At 48.0% G+C, this 15,442-nt stretch overlaps 1 long non-coding RNA gene across 7 annotated transcripts in view; it reads left to right on the top strand.

The window, feature by feature from the left end:
• Window positions 1-768: 768 nt before the first annotated feature.
• LOC114228160 (uncharacterized) overlaps window positions 769-15,442 on the top strand; it is a 34,279-nt gene continuing 19,605 nt past the window's right edge. For 3 of the 7 annotated variants that reach the window (XR_008558398.1, XR_008558394.1, XR_008558395.1), the window contains exons 1-4: window positions 769-833; window positions 1,098-1,290; window positions 4,574-4,630; window positions 5,222-5,423. This is a non-coding gene — a long non-coding RNA (uncharacterized LOC114228160). Of the gene's footprint in view, window positions 846-1,097; window positions 1,291-4,573; window positions 4,631-4,942; window positions 4,998-5,221; window positions 5,424-15,442 lie in introns of those variants that run through there. The other 4 variants (XR_008558396.1, XR_003614262.2, XR_003614261.2 and 1 more) reach the window with 4 other exon arrangements.

Genomic DNA, 15,442 nt, shown 5'->3' with positions numbered 1-15,442 from the left:
GCAAGAAGCAGATATAATCAAATGAGCTCAAAGGCAATCCGGGCGGACTGGCCATGGAAGGGGTAGTGAAAGGTGCTTGGGGCCGGCTCTCGGAGTGTTCCTGCAGAAAGGCCAAGGGAGGGCATTTAGTGCCGACGAAGACATCTTCCGGGTATGGATCAAAGCTTCAGAAGAAAGCTCTCTCCCCCGTCATGTAACATTGGAGGAATGGCGAGATGCCACGTTTGTGTTTTGTGCAGTTTTCAGTCTGTGCACTTGGAGACAAGTAGTGTTGTTAGATGTGCGTGCTCTTCAGAGAGACCCTGTGGGGTGGAAATGCCCTACTCTTGGAAATGACCAGGAGGAGGATCGGATGATTTCAGTTCCTTTGGAAAGCACGACAAACTCAAGTCAGTAAGTTGATTCTGCTACTATAGATGTTTTATTACGCTGACACCAGCATATACAACATGTTTCAGGCCCGCCTCTCCCAGCCTCTGTCCCAGGGGCAGCTAAGTGCATGGCCTGCACGTTTGCAGCTTTAAAACCCCAGTGCTCCCTGCACACGCGCTGGGAGGTTCTGAGGAGGAGGACCTGCAGGAGGCTTCCCAGGGGCCCCCTCCCTCCACCTCCTTCCTCTGCTGCAGGGACAGCCTGGGCCTCTTCCCAGGGGGCCTCGCGCCAGGACGCAGGAGCACGCCCACTGGGGGCGGGGCTCTGTCCTGCAACTGCTCCCAGCATCCGTTGGGGCGGTTGGCTCCCAGAGGCGCGCATGCGCTAACGGCAGGGAGGGTCCCCAACTGCCGCCCAGGCTGCGTGTGGGGCCTGGCATGGCGGCCTCCGGAGTCCGTTAGGTAAACAGGGAGGTAAGGGGCGCGCGGCCTCCTCACCCCTCAGGGGTCCCCCTCTTCTCCGCTGTTCACCATGTGGGCTGTTTGCCCCAAGTCTGTGTTCACCCCCACACCGCTCACTTCCGGTGGTGTTTCCCCTGGGAATGGGTTCTAACTGGCTGTGTTGGGCGGGGCGGTCAGTGATGCGGGGCCTCCACTGGGTCCAGTCATGCCTGTGAGCTGTCCCCTCGGGGCCCCTTCCGTGTCCCCCGCTTTCTGAACACGCAGCTCCCGGCAGTTCTTCCGAATTGGAAAGCGTCCTCCGGTTCAGCAGGAAGCCGCCGCCTCATTGAAATGAGAGGACAGGGCGAAGCCTCCCCCCTCCGCACAGTTCACAGGCCTGCCTTCCCCATGGAGCCTCTCAGCCCGCGGTTTCCTTCACCCGCACCCGCCACTGAGGGAGCGGCCTTGCTGACCGACTGTAATGCCTCTGCCCCGAAGCCTGGGGTGGCGGGCAGGCCTGGGGTGTGTGAGGCCTGGGGTGGCGGGCAGGCCTGGGGTGGCGGGCAGGCCTGGGGTGTGTGAGGCCTGGGGTGGCGGGCAGGCCTGGGGTGTGTGAAGCCTGGGGTGGCGGGCAGGCCTGGGGTGTGTGAAGCCTGGGGTGGCGGGCAGGCCTGGGGTGTGTGAGGCCTGGGGTGGCGGGCAGGCCTGGGGTGTGTGAGGCTTGGGGTGTGTGAGGGCTGGGGTGTGTGAGGCCTGGGGTGTGTGAAGCCTGGGGTGTGTGAAGCCTGGGGTGTGTGAGGCCTGGGGTGTGTGAGGCCTGGGGTGGCGGGCAGGCCTGGGGTGTGTGAGGCCTGGGGTGGCGGGCAGGCCTGGGGTGTGTGAGGCCTGGGGTGGCGGGCAGGCCTGGGGTGTGTGAGGCCTGGGGTGGCGGGCAGGCCTGGGGTGTGTGAGGCCTGGGGTGACGGGCAGGCCTGGGGTGTGTGAAGCCTGGGGTGGCGGGCAGGCTGGGGTCAGTGAAGCCTGGGGTGGTTGGCAGTCCTGGGGTCTCTGCCTGTGCACTCGGTGGCGGGAATCTGAGGTGTGGATTCAAATGTGTGCGCTCGCTTTGTCTGCGGATGTCTGTGATCACGGGGAGGTCATGCCTGTTTTTGTGGGTGTGTAGGGTTGAGTGCTGTATTTGGACGGTGTTGAGATGTAGTGCATGATACTCAAGCAGTTGGTAGTAATGTGTTTGTAATTTGGGGTTTGCTGAAATTTACTCGTTTTGTTTTTCTCCCTTGGAATTCCGGGTTTTTTCTAAAGGCCGATTTGGAAGGATTATCTGCATACACATAGGGCAATGTTAGGACAAGTGCAGGCGTTCATTTGCTTGGGTGTATGATCTGTGTTTTGTATTTGGAGAATGTAGACGGATCATTGTGTATTCGGGGCATGTTGTAATGTTATGTGTATTTCTTTTTGTGATCTACGCCTGTTTCAGTGTGCAGAGGGCAGGTCTGTGACTATTTTTAGGACTGGTGGGTGTTGTATATGCGGGTGTGCAGTAGTGTTTATATCATTTGGTATGGTGTGTGTGGGGCTGTATTCTGTAGGATGGAAGAGTTAATTCTGCGTGGGAATTTGGGAGTGTGGGGTTATGTATACGCAGGTAGTGTGGCATGAAGTGTACTTGGGACATACGTATAGGGAGATGGGTTTGCATATTTGCAGTGTACTGGGTGTTCGTCGGTCTATTTGGGGCTTGTGGAGAATGTGTGTGTGGAGTTTACGTGTGTATTCCAGGGCCATGGCCGTTGGGAAGGATATTTGCTGGAGCTACGTGTTTGTATTTTTCAGTAGGGGCTCTAAGGCTTACATATTTTGGGTACCGAGTATGTGTGCATTTGACGGAGAGTGGGGTTTCTGTGCTTATACAGTGGAGTGGGAGGATTGTGTCTATATATCAGAGGTGTGTAATATGGTTATTTGTAGTATTTGTGGATGTGAGAGCTGACTCATTAGCTAGGGGTAATTTGGTATTTGGGAGTTCTTATATGGTTTTCTGGAGATATTTCTGTGTCTTGCACATGTATACTGGTGTGTGTGTATATCTGTCACCAGGTGTATAAATTGTCAGTTTGCTCATAGGTTATGGGGTTGTTAGGTGTTTTTAAAGTATATTTCTTTGGAGAATTCTAGAGTGTTTCTACATGGGTTTGGTTGTAGGTAGTAAGCAGTGGTCTGTTTGTATAGTCAAGGTGAGGGAAAAGTGCTGGTGTTTCTTCACAAATACCCAGTACACTACAAATATGCCAACATATGTCCCTATATCTTATGTCCCAGATACACATGTAATGCCACACTACCTACATATACATAACCCCACACTCCCAAATTCCCACACAGAATGAACTCTTCCACCTCGCAGAATACAAAGTCATACAAACACCACATCAAATTGTACAAACACTGCCTGACACCAGCATACACAACACGCACCAGGCCTGAAAATAGTCACAGACCATACATATCTATGGTGTCCTTTTATATATTGAAGAGGAAGGTGACGAGGTTGTTTCCTGGAGAGGTGGCATAATGTATAGTGTTTGAGGGGTCTGTATATTCAGGGATTGGGAATATTTGCATGTGTGTGTGTTTCCATAGGTGTGTGAGAGTTGTGTATGCACATTAGTGAGAGTTAAGGGATTGTCAGTGCTTTTGTGTTTTGCATGTATCTATCTGAGTGTGTGGGGTGGATATTCATGAGTGGTTTGAAGTCTCTGTATTTGGGATTTGTGAGTGTGTCAGGAGGCTTAGGGTCCTCTTACATCTGTTCCAGAATGTAATGCTTGCAGAATTTGGTGGTGTTGCTTGTATGTGTCCTTTCAGTGTGTGTGAGGTGGACTTATATGTATTTGATATGTAGAGGTTGTTTGTGACTGTGTATGTATTTGAGTTCCTGGAGTTTATGGATGGGCTGTATATTCTAGGGAATGTGAGAGTTCACTTTGCGTGTTTGAAAACAAAGAGACTGTGTAGGTTGTGTGAGTGTGTATGTGTGTGTGTGTGTGTGTGTGTTCAGGAATCATGGAGTGTATTTTAAGACTGTGAGATTGCATATAGATTTTTTTTGGTGTGGTACATGAGAGTCTGCGTGTGTAGGTATTCAGTGTACATCTGGGTGGTATGTTGATTGCCCATGTTTTTATTCAGGCCCATGTTGTATATATATAGTTGTGGGACTAGAATATGAATATTCAGGGGATTAGGGTTTTTAACAATTTAGGTAGTAAGAGGTGGACTATCTGTATATTCAGTGAAGGTGGGGGTAGAAATGTACCTATATGTAAGTTAGTTTTTGTTTATACGTCTGGGGTGGGAGTTGAGGGTCCTACTCAGTGTGTAAGTAGGTATGAAAAAGGATGGAGTGCGCTGGAACTGGCTCATGCTAGCTTGAGATAGTTGATGTGCATGTCTCTCCTGGGCTCTTTGTTCATCAGGTAGGTAGCTTGAAATTAGTCATGCTGGGAATATTTGTACCAGATATTCACCACAAATGCAGTCTTTCCTGCACCCCCTGAGTGATCAGCATTCACCAGCACCCTACGTGTGTGTGTGTGTGTGTGTGTGTGTGTGTGTGTGTGAAGCATGACTATTCAGGCAACAGTGGGCATATGAATGGGAGGCTCTTTGTGAATTGTAAGTGAGGCATCTGGGGCTGTGGGCCTTGTATGTGTGCATGGACCCTGGTTATTCTGAATCGTTGCATTGCTCTTAATCAGGTTGGTCCATTCCTTACGGCCAAAGAATTGCCACAAATGAATTGCCTCTTCATGCAGGTGGGTTCAGGGGTGTCTGTCCTTTAGGCAGGTAGACACTTCTTTAGCATTTGAATGGTCCTGACATCGGGGACCCAGATGAGTGGGCCTGGTAGACAGATAGTCAGGCAGAGCAGAACCTTCCGAGGTGTGTTATTGGTGTGACACGGAGCAGTCAGGAAGTCTTGGGGCCTCCTAGACAGGAGGTCAGATGGCCAGTGTACCCCAGGCAGACTCCTTAAGAATCAGCTGGCCAGCTACAGGCATCGTGGCCCTTCTGGGGTATGGCTTGTTGTGAAGGACACCCTTCACCTGAGGTCCAAGTGGTGAAAGTCTACAGAGCCTTGTGTCCCTGCGTCCATCTGCCCCATGGTGGTATCTCAACTAGGTGTGTCACTAGTTCTCAACCCACCTACCTCCATGGAAACCTCAATCCTTAGGTATTGGAAGTACTTTAGGGGTCAGTGAAGTGGCAGGGATGGAGGTGGGGAGGCATTGGGCCTGTGAAGGACTGGGGGTTAAGACCTGGAGAGACTGGGGGGTGTGACTCTGATGAGATATGGCTCTGACATTCCCAAACCCTTTAGACATGCTCTCCTTTGTTTTCTGTAGGCTCAGATGCTTCTGGCACTGACATGAAGCTCATCTCCGCCTCACATTTTACTGAGAGGATGGCATGACTCTCTTTGCTCTATTCCATGTTTAGCTGCACACTCACCAGAAGGAACCACGTGATCAACATAGCTACCAGCTGACCCCACAGCTGCCTCCTGGCTCCCTTAGTTCCACCGCGGATTTCTGGGCCTTCCTTATGGTGAGTCTCTTCCTGGCCTTTTCTTGCTCATGGTGAATCCTCCAACAGAACGTGCCAGCCTCACTTGCTTGAATGCCCCAACAACTGCTTCTCTTAGTACAAGCAGATTCCTAGTGGCTGTCACTGCCCCTTTCTAACTAACTGCCCCAATAAAATGACAGTGTGTTGCACTGATCATATTGTGTGTTGTTGGTGGAATGGGCTGTGCCTGCTTTTATATTTTAAAAAGCTTTATATTTTAAATAACAATAAAAATGTATCTTACCTAATAATAGACAAACATGTAAATTGACTGTACCTCCACTATGCCACCAGCCAATCAGGAGTGATATGCAAATTAACACAACAAAGATGGTGGTTAATTTGCATACTCAGCCGCTGAGTGAAAAGGGGGCGGGGTGCAGGCGTTCTGTCCCACTCCGGGTCTTTCAGGGCCTCTGGCAGCGTGGGAAGGAGGGGCCAGAGTGGAAGGAGGCAGCTCCCAGAGCGGAAAGAGGCGGCTCTGGGGCCTGAGCGGAAAGGGGATGGGCCGGAGTGGAAAGGCGGTGCCGCAGCCAGGGAAAGGAAAGCCCATTCTAGCACGAATCTTCGTGCATCGGGCTTCTAGTAGTATGTATACAAGGTAAAGTTGTTTGGGGCTTATTTTTTTATTTGCTTTTTTTGCTTTTGAAACAGGAAGTCACGGACCCCAAATTTTAGTGGGGAAGAACAGGAATATTTTAGTATCTTGAATCAGCACTGAAATATCCCACCAGGCCTGACCAACATTGCTCAGTGGTTGAGCATCAACCATGAAAAGTGGTCATCGATTTGATGATTCCTGGTCAGGGCACATGCCCGGGTTGCAGGCTAGATCCTCAGTAGGAGGCATGTAGGAGGCAGCCAATTTCTCTCTCATTGGTGTTTTTATCTCTCCCTCTCTATTCCTCTCTCTCTAAAATCAACAAAAACATATTAAAACAAAGAAAAGAAAATATCCTACCAGGTGAAATGAATGGAAATTGCTGGAATGGCTGAGGTTGGACAGAGCCGCTTATTCTTAGGCTGATATTTTTTTAGAATGTACCCTGCATTCCCCCTTCACTTCATGGACAGAAGGAATCCTCTGCTTTTTTTAAATCTAAATAATTAAAATTTTTTTCAGTCACAGTTGACATTCAATGTTATATTAGTTTCAGGTGTACAACATGGTGATTAGACGTTTATATAATCTGACACTATTTATAGTTCTTACAATATTATTGCCCATATTCCCTACGCTGTTCTCTACAATCCTGTGACTGTTTCTATAACTGGCAATTTGAACTTTTAATCCCTTCCCCCGTTTCACTCATCCCGCAACCTGGCAGCCACCAAAATGTTCTCTCATCTAGCAGTTTGTTTCTTTTGTTTGTTTCCTTTGCTTTTTAAATTCCACGTATAAGTGAAATCATAAGGTATTGTTCTCTGTCTGACTTATTTCACTTAACATCATGCCCATTTATGTTGTCCCTTTTTTTTCCGGCTCAGTGATGTTGATATTTCACTGTCTGTAGTTACCACATTTTCTTTACCCATTTGTCTATTGATGGACCCTGAGGTTGCCTCCATGTCTTGGCTATTGTAAACAATGCTGCAGTGAACTTAGGGATGCGCATGCCTTTTTGAGTTGGTGTTTTGGGTTTCTTTGGATAAATACCCGGAAGTGGAGTTTCCAGTGCTTCTTTGTCTGTGGTGGCCTTTATTTTAACCCTTTGCACTCGCTTGCTTTTTTCTCGATTCCTTTATTCTACTCGGGATTTAATTTTTTAAATACCCCAGATTTTACAAAGCGTGGCAGTAGAATAAAAAACTGGAGTTTCTTTTCATACAAACTTATTTATTTGGATTTTTTTATATTTCAAGTTATTGATACATTCAAAGAGTAATTTTAATCTCTATAATTTTTCATGGTGTGATTTTTTTTGAAACATTCACCCACATGAAGACCTGGTTTACATTCACATGTTTCTCAAATATAAATCGTCTCTCTTCTTCCTCCTTGGATTTTTTGTTAGAACAAACAACACAATCTTTGTGTTTTTTGTTAGGGTGAGGTGTGATTATATGGAGCTTTCCATCTAAACGTTGCTCTAAGTTAGTGGATAATAATCTACCCCTGGAAGTTAGTGTACCATCTCTGAATTCTCCAACAAGATCATGTACTAGTTTCCTAATAAATTTCACATGCGTTATCGGTTTTTCACTTTTCTTTTTTGGCATTATTTGTACAATATATAGGAATTTACAACACTGACCTCAAGCCCCCAGAAAAACAATTTACGCCACCATTTTAGAGTCTTCCTCATAAAACAGTATGTGCCTGTGTAGTGATCAGCTATATCAACAGCCCCCATAAACTTTGTATAGTTGGTCACGACCTTGGGTTTGAGAACTATTTCCTTCCCACCACCACTCACTCTCCTTTCCACAGACTCAGTCTCTGAAGTGTCCCATGTACTGAGCATTGTGACTATCCTCTTGTCTTTCCACACAAGAAGCATTACATTTTCATCCCTGAAAGCCACTATCTCTCCTTTCATTAGCTTTGGATGTTTGATAACAGGTGGATTATCTTTCCTATTGGGCATTATTGTCCCTGTCAAGTGTGTTTTTACCTTGAACAATTCCTTTGCAAGAGTGACACTAGTGTAATACCTGTCAGTGAAGAAATGATAACCTTGAGAACCAGGTACTGAGTTCTTCAATCTTTCATGAAGCTCTAAAACTCTTCTGCTAGTAAAAGGGGATCAAGTCTCACCAACATTTTAGATGCTATTCCTCCATAATAAGGGACAAATGAATGTACGTAACCACATTTTGAATCTGAGAGGACAGATAAACGAATACCCCAGTTTGTTGGCTTTTTAGGATTATATGTGATGAAGTGTATCTTTCCCTTGAAACCAACAACAGCCTCATCAACAGCAATCTCTCTTCCAGGACAGAATCTCTCCCTAAATTTCATTTCAAGGTATGACAAGAAGCAGTTTACCTTCTCGGTTCTTGTTCTCAAATCTTTACTTGACTTTTGGTCGTTTTTCAAGTGTAACATCCAAAATAATTGCAAGAACCTTTCTCTTTTGAAAACAGATAAAAAAATGGTATATGAGACTCAAAATCCATGGGCCAATAACTCTGCAAGTTGGGGTGATTCAATACACCCATATTTAGTATTACACCAAGAAAAGCCTTCATTTCCTCTATTGTCACATCTTTCCAATTATTTCAAGTGAATCGCTGGAATAGTTCTTTCTGGCTAATTTTATGCCTAGCATACTCGTTTGTCTCATCCGTTATATTTTTTATCAACATCTTAGTAAAAAACAACTGAAAAAAGTATATTGGTGTGGTACATCCAGAAGGAACTTGAGGTCCAACATGTAACTGACCAGTGGAGAAAGGGATTCTGCTAGGCTCTTTGTCATTCACAGATGTAGATGTCCACTTTCCTTTTTCCTGTTTTCCTCTAGAAACGTAACTTTCACTGGGTCTTATACCCGATTTCTCAATGATATCACCTATATCTCCATCACTCTCACTCGAATAAACAATTGTGCGTCTTCGTTTTGCCTTTATGAATTCAGTGTCACTGTCACTGTCAGTACTTTCAGCCAGATCTTTGGGCAAAATAAGGGACTTTTTCCTTTCTATAGTTCCACTAGGACCAGCAATTTGTTCATCATCTCCACTCGCATCCTCGGAGAACTCACTTTCGTCACTATTACATTTTTCACTTTTTTCTTCGTTTTCAAAGTAAAATTCATCATCGCTGCTTTCTATGTCTTTGGAAAACTTATCCATCCTGAGGAGGGGAAATTCACTCAGAACGTGCGACTGCTAGGGGGCAAACCAATCATCCAACTAAACCCTGTGTCATGACAACATCTGTGATATGCTGATAGAAACCTAAACAAACCTAGGAGACGAAAAGATAAGGTTCTTTACCGAGGGAAGATGATGCAAGCTCAAAAAGGCATGATGCAACGACTCATGCCTTGGACCCTCCTACTCAAGATCGCTGCCTATGCAAAAGATAAGCTTAGGTGGTGGCAGCAGTTGAGACGGCATTTACATTTTACTTGTCCTTTTATGCTAATGAAAACAAGAAAAGATACTGGAAAAATAGACAAAAATCCTCCTTCCCCGCCACGGTGAAACTACATGGCGAGTGTGGCTCAACATACGAGCTGCTACCGATGCTAACTGTGTCGAGTCACACTCGACATCCGAGTGCAAAAGGTTAAAGTCTATTTTGTCGGATATAAGTATTGCTACCCTAGATTTTTTTTTTTTTCATTGTATTTGCAGGAAATAACTCTTCCCATCCCTTTATTTTCAATCTGTGTGTCTTTTGATCTGAAGTGGGTCTCTTATAGGCAGCATATATATGTTTCTTGTTTTCTTATCCATTTAACTACCCTATGTTTTTTATTTATTTATTTTTATTTATTTATTTTTTCAAATATATTTTATTGATTTTTTTTTTACAGAGAGGAAGGGAGAGGGATAGAGAGCCAGAAACATCGATGAGAGAGAAACATCGACCAGCTGCCTCTTGCACACCTCCTACTGGGGATGTGCCCACAACCAAGGTACATGCCCTTGACCGGAATCGAACCTGGGACCTTTCAGTCCGCAGACCGACGCTTTATCCACTGAGCCAAACCGGTTTCGGCTACCCTATGTTTTTTAATTGGAACATTTAATACACTTACATTTAAAGTAATTATTGATAGGTATGTAGTTATTGTCATTTTATTATTCATATTTATGTTCTCTCCCCCCCCCCCCCCCCTTCTCAAGGAAGTGTCTTTAAAACTTCTCATAATACTGGTGGCGTGGTGATGAACTCCTGTGGGTGTGTCATTGGTGGAAGTAATTGGGTGATGCTTTGGTGTGGTCCGAAGCCAGCCACTGGGTGTGTTGGTTCTGGGGCCTCTTAGGACAGGCTCTGGTGATGACCAAGGCCAGCTGCTGTCTGTGCCTGGCTCGTGGTAGGAGCTATGAAGTGATCTATGGTTGGTGGCTGCCCATGCTGAGCCCAGAGGCCCATGGTAGAGGCCATGCTGGAATTGATGCCGGCTGCCATCACGCTGGGCTTGGGGCCTCTCTGCAAGAGGCACAGGCACACCAAGGCCAGTCACTGCCTGCCTGGGTCTGGGGGACTTTTTGAGAGTTTTTAGGAAAGTCTGCAGCACAGGCCAAGGCTGGCTGCCTGTGAGGAGCAGCTGGTGGCAGTGCATAACTTGGGTGTGGCAGGGCTTCAAGGAGTGGCCAGTGTACGGCGAGCAGTGTTTGCCAGTTTGTACAGATTCACGTTTGTGCCACCTGTGCCTATAGGCTGTGTGGGGGGAGGGCACAACACTGGAACTGTGGTGGCTGTCCCTCTAGCTGTTGCCCTGAAGCCACACAATGTAGTTCCCCCCGCTGGGTTCCCTTTGCCTTTTGGTCTGCTGTCCCTCCTCTGGAGCGGAGGGCGAGCGTTTGTAAGTCTGTGTGTGACCCTACAGAAACACCTGGTATTCCAGCAGCCCTGCGTCTCCCCAGGACGGAATTCTGACTGATGTTCACAGCCAGGTGGGGTGGGGACTCTTCTTCCTGGCCCGGATGCTCCTGGCGGAGGGACCTGGTGTGGGGCCGGCGGGCCTCTGCAGTAGAGGTATCCCCCAATTCTTCACTAGCACTCATGGGAGTAGGCCAGCCGGCTTCGTTTCTCCACCCCTCCTCCCAGTCCTGACATGGCTTCTTTCTTCTCCCTTAGTTCCAGGGCTTCTGTTCACTAGACTTCAGGCAGGTCTCCAGGGGGTGATTCTGTAAGTTGGTTGTCATTTTGATGTGGTGGTGGGAGGAGGCGAACACAGCATTCACTGACTCCGCCATCTTGATCAAAAGCTTTTAAGTTTCTGTTACAAAACAAAAACATGAGCAAAACGTAACACGCTACAGCTACTTTTTCCTACTTTGCATTTATAGGCATTTCTCACAGGAGCTGCTGATATTTTGTCTTCATTTTTTTACCTCCCAGTCACCTCTCGCCTTTCTCATCCAGCTTCTGCCCTTCCCTCACCATCCAGGCATCTCTGGCTCAGGTAGCTAGCTAATGGCCTCCCATCTCCGCCTGCTGTGCTTTTCAGCGGCATTCTGCACAGATGCGCAGCGTCATCTGTGGATCCTGTCTACCTCAGCTTCAGTCACACCTTCTCCTGGTTCCTTCCACTCATCAGCTGCACCTTAATACCTTTGCAGGTTCATCCTCCCAGTCCTACCATTGAATATGGGCATTTCTCTACTTTTCTTGTTATGTGAGGCCATAGATATTTTTATTGTCAGCATCATTTTGGTTGAGGTTTTGGTTACTTGTAGGTATTTGTATGCTGTCTTGGCTTCAGTTAGCATTGATTTACTAACTATACACACATCGATATCACCATGCTGGACTGATCCTCAGAGTTTCAAATTCAGAAAGGTCAGGGCTGACTTGGGATCACTACATAGTTATCTCAAAGATTCCTTTAACACAATATGCTAAAAGGCCAAGTTCTGATCTGTCCCCTAAAACCTAAAATTCTCCTCCATTCTCTGCTTCAGCAAGTGGTGTCTACCCAGTGGGTTATGCAAAAAGAGACCTATTTACCCTCCTTGTTATCTCCTTTTCCTTTACTGCTCTTAGCACATTAGGCACTCAGGGCACACAGAGGGGGAAATCTATAGGCCCTGCCATCACAGCAGACCGGGCCCAGACGGGTGAAGAGATTAAGTGAGTTTTATGTGGGGGGGACACATTAATCAGGGTAGGGGAGTCCAGCGGAATAGTCTTCCACAGTGGTCAGCAGGAAGACTCGGAAGAGGAATTCTGGGCAGAGACATGGAGTGTGTGTGCATCAAGGACACGGGCAGGGCAAGGGAAAGTTATTTCTCAAATTGTTTGCCCAGTAATCCTCACCTCCTGGTATTCACTCTCCTGGGTAATCCCCTCCCCTTGAGTGTGGTGGGAACTGCGGCTTGCTTCAAGCAAATAGAATTGGCGAAAGTGATGGGATGGATGTCACTTCCGAGATGAGGCTGTAGAGACACAGTTCATTCCTTTTGCTCGCTCTCTCAGCTTCACAGCCTGCTGGCTGCACCGAAGCAAACGGCCATGCTGTGAGAAGCCCATGTGGCAAGGAGCTAACATCTCTTGTCACCAGCCAGAAAGACCCTAAGGGCCTGCCAGCAGCCACAGGAGTGAGCCTTTCCAAAGCAAGCCTTGGGATGCCGACAGCCCTGGCCAGCACCTCAGAGACACCAGCGGAGCCATGCCTGATTCCTGCCCCATGGGCACCAGGAGATCATCAGTGGCGGTTGCTTTAAATCACTCAGTTCCGGAGGAACTTGTACCCGACATAACTAATAATACCCTGCGCTGCACTGTTCTCCACTCTCCGTAAGCACATTGCAGTTGTCCTAGGTGGGGACTGGTTTGAAATATACACATCGGTGCTACCTTCCGACTCCAGTTGTTGAGTCTAGAATGGGGCACTGAGATCCCTTTCTAAACAAGTGCTCTGGAGCTACTGCTGGTGGTTCAGGCCGCAAGCATTGGGAATGCTGTACAAACGCCTGGGGCCTCTGTAACCACTGGAGAAGTCACTGTCGCAGAGTGCCAAGGGGAGAGGCCGGCTTCACTTATGGCCCTTCCGTTTCTCTTAAGTGGTGCCACCTGCTGTGTTATTCAACAAGATGCAAGGACAGCTCCTGATCACGTACTCTTCTGCAGGGCAAGCCTGACGCTCCCTCACGCAGAGGTCCAGGCAGATTCCCGACCTGGGACCTGGGCTGGCCCATGACTCACTGTGACCAGCAGAGTGCGGTGGGAGCGAGACTGAGTGACTTCTGTGGCGAGTTGGCAAAGCCAGGCCTCTTGCCTGGTTCTTCAGGATCCTAGGTCTATAGGAGCCAGTCTCCATATGGGAGGTTTGATTATTTCGCGACCACTGTGCCAGGGGCCATGAGTACACAGTATAGTTGACAGCCCACTCAGCTGTCACTGAGCAGCCAGCGTCACCTGCTGGCCATGTGAGTGAGCCATCACTAAGGGCCAGCCCAGACAGCTCTGAGGGCACATCTTACTTTGGCTCTATAAGAGGCCCTCTCTTCCCAAATCCCTGACTCACATCAGGAGTAAAATCAAACGTGGTTTGCAGCAGCGAGATTGGGTACTGGGGAGCACAGCTACGGCTGAACACTGCTCCAGCCGGAATGCATGTCCCCTGCCCTCTGCCTGATGGGAAGAGTTACAATCAAGTAATAAAACATGGAAAGAAAAAATTAGAATCAAACAATAAAACCATGGAAAGAAAGGGTTATAATAAAATAATAAAAGGATCTCGCCTTCCTGGGGATCACGCGTGAAGATCTAAGGAGAAAAGGAGAATGAGCCTGGAAGAGAATGGCTCTACTCAGCATTTGAGCTGATGTTGGAAGAAAGGGCGAAGCTCTGTGCTTCCCAGCCAGGGGTGGCCCTCACAGGGGCAGCAGCAGCCCCCAGAATGCCAAGCAGTTCAGCAGGAGTAGAGTTCAAAGGAGGGGCGAAGGGCTGATGGAAGTGGGCAGGTCTGCCATGGCTGAAGCAGCTACCACAAGGGGAACCCCGTATATCAGGCAAAACAGTGCTGATTTTATCCTGGTGCCAGTGAGCGAGCGCTGGGGATTTTGAAACATGCCTGTCTGGGTGGTGTACATATCACTTGTCAGTGAAACAATAAAGCAGAAACTCTTTGCCGATGGACCGAGTGGAAAAAGAACTGAATTGCAACTTAGGCAGCTTCTATTTAAGTCCTTGTGACTCACCCCGTGATTGTGCAGAGGTTACTCAAGGCCAGTGCGCTCCCTGCCTGTAAACACCTGTCACTCCCTTGGTTTGCCGAGATGCTGGGAGGTTAATGAGCTCACACGTATGGAATGCATATGAGCTTCTAAGAGCAAGAGGCCAGATACAGTGGAGTTATTATTATCATTTCCCCAGTCGCCTGGAAGTCAGCTTTCTAGCAAACCAAGGGTCAGGAGCCAGACACTTCAAAATAAAAGAAAAATAAAGGTATTTGGCCCCAGAGAAAGCAGGAAGCAGATGCTGAAATGACTGAAGAGTTAGAGATAACACCAAGCGGGATACGCCTGGTTGTGAAGGAAATCCTCGAACTCCTTGGAGGGAAGACAGTAAAAGCCAAGCCATTGTACACAGATACCCAGAAGTGAGTGATTGAGTGATGCAGAGTGGCGGGGGGTGGGGGGGGGGCACTGAAGGGGGAGAGCAGGAAAGGAAGGGAGGACAGCACATGGTTGGGAAGTGGCAGGGATCTGCAGGATGGGGCAGGCAGTCTGAGAGCCAAGCGAGCTGTGGGGCTGGCCTTAGAGAGAGGAGTCAAGGAGGAGGGTGTGGCAGGCAGGCCCACCAGCCTCTCCCAAGCTCAGCAGCTGGACTGTTGTGCAGAATGTCCTGCAGGTCATGGGGCAGGATCTTCTTTGACAACAAGGATGCAGATGTTTCTAAGAGTGGGTTGCAGAAACCAGATGTTCTAGGAGGAGCCGGTAGTGTGACTGTGGCAGTAGACGCCAGTGTATGTGTGTAAAGAGGAGCCAGGTGACAATTTAGGAGCAGTTAGAACAGGCCAGTGAGACTAGTGGATGATAACCAAGACAGCAGCTGCCCGGAGGGCTCCATGAGTGCTCTCTGGTAACCTGTTTCTAATGCCTGCTGGACTTAAAATAGCGCCCACCCCGCAGACCCCCTGAACCAGGCTGCCCTCCTTTGCAAAGTAACCCCCCCCCCCCACAAGGAATGCCAAGATTTTCCTGTGTACCCTGCACTTTCCTGAATGCACAGATCTGGAGTGAGAAAGGGCACAAGCTCAGAGGGAGACCCTCCTTAGCTCACATTGGCTAAGTCGTTGGCTGCTCACATTGTTAGGAGAGTGTAAACTCCAGCAACTCTTGCTGCAGCCTCCCACCTGCAGTCCTGA

Source organism: Eptesicus fuscus, chromosome 15 (genome assembly GCF_027574615.1).
Source record: "Eptesicus fuscus isolate TK198812 chromosome 15, DD_ASM_mEF_20220401, whole genome shotgun sequence".
Lineage (NCBI taxonomy): Eukaryota > Metazoa > Chordata > Mammalia > Chiroptera > Vespertilionidae > Eptesicus > Eptesicus fuscus.
This window is presented reverse-complemented; position numbering and strand designations above follow the sequence as displayed.